The sequence below is a fragment of the Pristiophorus japonicus genome, chromosome 25 (assembly GCF_044704955.1).
Source record: "Pristiophorus japonicus isolate sPriJap1 chromosome 25, sPriJap1.hap1, whole genome shotgun sequence".
Taxonomy (NCBI): Eukaryota; Metazoa; Chordata; class Chondrichthyes; family Pristiophoridae; genus Pristiophorus; species Pristiophorus japonicus.
Window position 1 is genome coordinate 34,262,238 of NC_092001.1, and position 4,764 is coordinate 34,267,001.

Sequence of the window (4,764 nt, forward strand, 5' to 3'; positions counted from 1 at the left end):
TTTTTTTTCACAGTTTTGTGCAGTTTTTTTCTAAGTTTTTCTTCAGTTTTTTTTCTCAGTTCTTTTTTTTCACAGTTTTATTCGATGTTTTTCTTAAGTTTTTTCAGTCTTTTTTTCTCAGTTTTTTTCTCAGTTTTTCTCCTCAGTTTTTCTGCTCAGTTTTTCTAGTCAGTTTTTTCTCAGTTTTTTTTCTCAGTTCTTTTTTTTCTCTGTTTTTTTCAGTTTTTTTCTAAGTTTTTCTTCAGTTTTTTTTCTCAGTTCTTCTTTTTTTTCACAGTTTTGTGCATTTTTTTTCCATGTTTTTCTTCAGTTTTTTTTCTCAGTTCTCTTTTTTTCACAGTTTTATTCGAAGTTTTTCTTAAGTTTTTTCAGTCTTTTTTTCTCAGTTTTTCTTTTTTTTCACAGTTTTGTGCAGTTTTTTTCTAAGTTTTTCTTCAGTTTTTTCAGTCTTTTTTGCTCAGTTTTTCTTCTCAGGTTTTTTACTCCGTTGTTCTGCTCAGTTTTTCTGCTCAGTTTTTTCTCAGTTTTCTTTCTCAGTTCTATTTTTTCGAAGTTTTGTGCAGTTTTTTTCTAATTTTTTCTTCAGTTTTTTTTTCAGTTCTTTTTTTTCACAGTTTTATTCGATGTTTTTCTTAAGTTTTTTCAGTCTTTTTTTCTCAGTTTTTTTCTCAGTTTTTCTCCTCAGTTTTTCTGCTCAGTTTTTCTAGTCAGTTTTTTCTCAGTTTTTTTTCTCAGTTCTTTTTTTTCTCTGTTTTTTTCAGTTTTTTTCTAAGTTTTTCTTCAGTTTTTTTTCTCAGTTCTTCTTTTTTTTCACAGTTTTGTGCATTTTTTTTCCATGTTTTTCTTCAGTTTTTTTTCTCAGTTCTCTTTTTTTCACAGTTTTATTCGAAGTTTTTCTTAAGTTTTTTCAGTCTTTTTTTCTCAGTTTTTCTTTTTTTTCACAGTTTTGTGCAGTTTTTTTCTAAGTTTTTCTTCAGTTTTTTCAGTCTTTTTTGCTCAGTTTTTCTTCTCAGGTTTTTTACTCCGTTTTTCTGCTCAGTTTTTCTGCTCAGTTTTTTCTCAGTTTTCTTTCTCAGTTCTATTTTTTCGAAGTTTTGTGCAGTTTTTTTCTAATTTTTTCTTCAGTTTTTTTTTCAGTTCTTCTTTTTTTTCACAGTTTTTTTCAGTTTTTTAAAAAGTTTTTCTTAAGTTTTTTCAGTCTTTTTTTCTCAGTTTTTTTCTCAGTTTCTCTCCTCAGTTTTTCTGCTCAGTTTTTCTGCTCATTTTTTCTCGTCAGTTTTTTCTCAGTTTTTTTTCTCAGTTCTTTTTTTTCACTGTTTTTTTCACAGTTTTTTTCTGTTTTTCTTCAGTTTTTTTTCTCAGTTCTGCTTTTTTTTCACAGTTTTGTGCAGTTTTTTTCTAAGTTTTTCTTCAGTTTTTTTTCTCAGTTCTTTTTTTTCACAGTTTTTTTCTAAGTTTTTCTTCAGTTTTTTTTCTCAGTTCTTTTTTTTCACAGTTTTATTCGAAGTTTTTCTTAAGTTTTTTCAGTCTTTTTTTCTCAGTTTTTTTCTCAGTTTTTCTCCTCAGTTTTTCTGCTCAGTTTTTCTAGTCAGTTTTTTCTCAGTTTTTTTTCTCAGTTCTTTTTTTTCACTGTTTTTTTCACAGTTTGTTTCTAAGTTTTTCTTCAGTTTTTTTTCTCAGTTCTTTTTTTTCACAGTTTTGTGCAGTTTTTTTCTATGTTTTTCTTCAGTTTTTTTTCTCAGTTCTCTTTTTTTCACAGTTTTATTCGAAGTTTTTCTTAAGTTTTTTCAGTCTTTTTTTCTCAGTTTTTCTTTTTTTTCACAGTTTTGTGCAGTTTTTTTCTAAGTTTTTCTTCAGTTTTTTCAGTCTTTTTTTCTCAGTTTTTCTCCTCAGTTTTTCTGCCCAGTTTTTCTAGTCAGTTTTTTCTCAGTTTTTTTTCTCAGTTCTTTTTTTTCTCTGTTTTTTTCACAGTTTTTTTCTAAGTTTTTCTTCAGTTTTTTTTCTCAGTTCTTCTTTTTCTTCACAGTTTTGTGCAGTTTTTTTCCAAGTTTTTGTTCAGTTTTTTTTCTCAGTTCTTTTTTTTCAGTTTTTTTCGAAGTTTTTCTTAAGTTTTTTCAGTCTTTTTTTCTCAGTTTTTTTCTCAGTTTTTCTCCTCAGTTTTTCTGCTCAGTTTTTCTAGTCAGTTTTTTCTCATTTCTTTTTTTTCACTGTTTTTTTCACAGTTTTTTTCTAAGTTTTTCTTCAGTTTTTTTTCTCAGTTCTTCTTTTTTTTCACAGTTTTCTGCAGTTTTTTTCTAAGTTTTTCTTCAGTTTTTTCAGTCTTTTTTGCTCAGTTTTTCTTCTCAGGTTTTTTACTCCGTTTTTCTGCTCAGTTTTTCTGCTCAGTTTTTTCTCAGTTTCCTTTCTCAGTTCTTTTTTTCACAGTTTTGTGCACAGTTTTTTTCTAAGTTTTTCTTCAGTTTTTTTTTCTCAGTTCTTCTTTTTTTTCACAGTTTTGTGCAGTTTTTTTCTAAGTTTTTCTTCAGTTTTTTTTCTCAGTTCCTTTTTTTCACAGTTTTTTTCGAAGTTTTTCTTAAGTTTTTTCAGTCTTTTTTTCTCAGTTTTTTTCTCAGTTTTTCTCCTCAGTTTTTCTGCTCAGTTTTTCTAGTCAGTTTTTTCTCAGTTTTTTTTCTCAGTTCTTTTTTTTCACTGTTTTTTTCACAGTTTTTTTCTAAGTTTTTCTTCAGTTTTTTTTCTCAGTTCTTCTTTTTTTTCACAGTTTTGTGCATTTTTTTTCTAAGTTTTTCTTCAGTTTTTTTTCTCAGTTCTCTTTTTTTCACAGTTTTATTCGAAGTTTTTCTTAAGTTTTTTCAGTCTTTTTTTCTCAGTTTTTTTCTCAGTTTTTCTCCTCAGTTTTTCTGCTCAGTTTTTCTAGTCAGTTTTTTCTCAGTTTTTTTTCTCAGTTCTTTTTTTTCACTGTTTTTTTCACAGTTTTTTTCTAAGTTTTTCTTCAGTTTTTTTTCTCAGTTCTTCTTTTTTTTCACAGTTTTGTGCATTTTTTTTCTATGTTTTTCTTCAGTTTTTTTTCTCAGTTCTCTTTTTTTCACAGTTTTATTCGAAGTTTTTCTTAAGTTTTTTCAGTCTTTTTTTCTCAGTTTTTCTTTTTTTTCACAGTTTTGTGCAGTTTTTTTCTAAGTTTTTCTTCAGTTTTTTCAGTCTTTTTTGCTCAGTTTTTCTTCTCAGGTTTTTTACTCCGTTTTTCTGCTCAGTTTTTCTGCTCAGTTTTTTCTCAGTTTTCTTTCTCAGTTCTATTTTTTCGAAGTTTTGTGCACAGTTTTTTTCTAATTTTTTCTTCAGTTTTTTTTTCAGTTCTTCTTTTTTTTCACAGTTTTTTTCAGTTTTTTAAAAGTTTTTCTTAAGTTTTTTCAGTCTTTTTTTCTCAGTTTTTTTCTCAGTTTTTCTCCTCAGTTTTTCTGCTCAGTTTTTCTAGTCAGTTTTTTCTCAGTTTTTTTTCTCAGTTATTTTTTTTCACTGTTTTTTTCACAGTTTTTTTCTAACTTTTTCTTCAGTTTTTTTTTTCAGTTCTTCTTTTTTTTCACAGTTTTGTGCAGTTTTTTTCTAAGTTTTTCTTCAGTTTTTTTTCTCAGTTCTTTTTTTTCACAGTTTTATTCGAAGTTTTCCTTAAGTTTTTTCAGTCTTTTTTTCTCAGTTTTCTTTCTCAGTTTTTCTCCTCAGTTTTTCTGCTCAATTTTTCTAGTCAGTTTTTTCTCAGTTTTTTTTCTCAGTTCTTTTTTTTCACTGTTTTTTTCGAAGTTTTTCTTAAGTTTTTTCAGTCTTTTTTTCTCAGTTTTTTTCTCAGTTTTTCTCCTCAGTTTTTCTGCTCAGTTTTTCTAGTCAGTTTTTTCTCAGTTTTTTTTCTCAGTTCTTTTTTTTCACTGTTTTTTTCACAGTTTTTTTCTAAGTTTTGCTTCAGTTTTTTTTCTCAGTTCTTTTTTTTCACAGTTTGTGCAGTTTTTTTTCTAAGTTTTTCTTCAGTTTTTTTTCTCAGTTCTTCTTTATTTCCACAGTTTTTTTCGAAGTTTTTCTTCAGTTTTTTCAGTCTATTTTTCTCAGTTTTTCTTCTGTTTTTTTCCTCTGTTTTTGTTCAGTTTTTTAAAATAGTTTTTTTTCTCAGTTTTTCTGCTCAGTTTTTCTAATCAGTTTTTTTTCTCAGTTTTTCTTCTCAGTGCTTCTTTTTTTTCAGTTTTTTTTCTAAGTTTTTCTTCAGTTTTTTCAGTCTTTTTTTCTCAGTGTTTCTTCTCAGTTTTTTTCCTCCGTTTTTCTTCAGTTTTTTTTAATAGTTTTTTTTCTCAGTTTTTCTCCTCAGTTTTTCTGCTCAGTTTTTCAAGTCAGTTTTTTCTCAGTTTTTTTTCTTAGTTCTTTTTTTTCACTGTTTTTTTCACAGTTTTTTTCTAAGTTTTTCTTGAGTTTTTTTTCTCAGGTCTTCTTTTTTTTCACAGTTTTTTCACAGTTTTTTCTAAGTTTTTCTTCAGTTTTTTCAGTCTTTTTTGCTCAGTTTTTCTTCTCAGGTTTTTTACTCCGTTTTTCTGCTCAGTTTTTCTGCTCAGTTTTTTTCTCAGTTTCTTTTCTCAGTTCTTTTTTTTCACAGTTTTGTGCACAGTTTTTTTCTAATTTTTTTTCAGTTTTTTTTCTCAGTTCTTCTTTTTTTCACAGTTTTTTTCACAGTTTTTTTCTGTTTTTCTTAAGTTTTTTCAGTCTTTTTTTCTCAGTTTTTTTCTCAGTTTT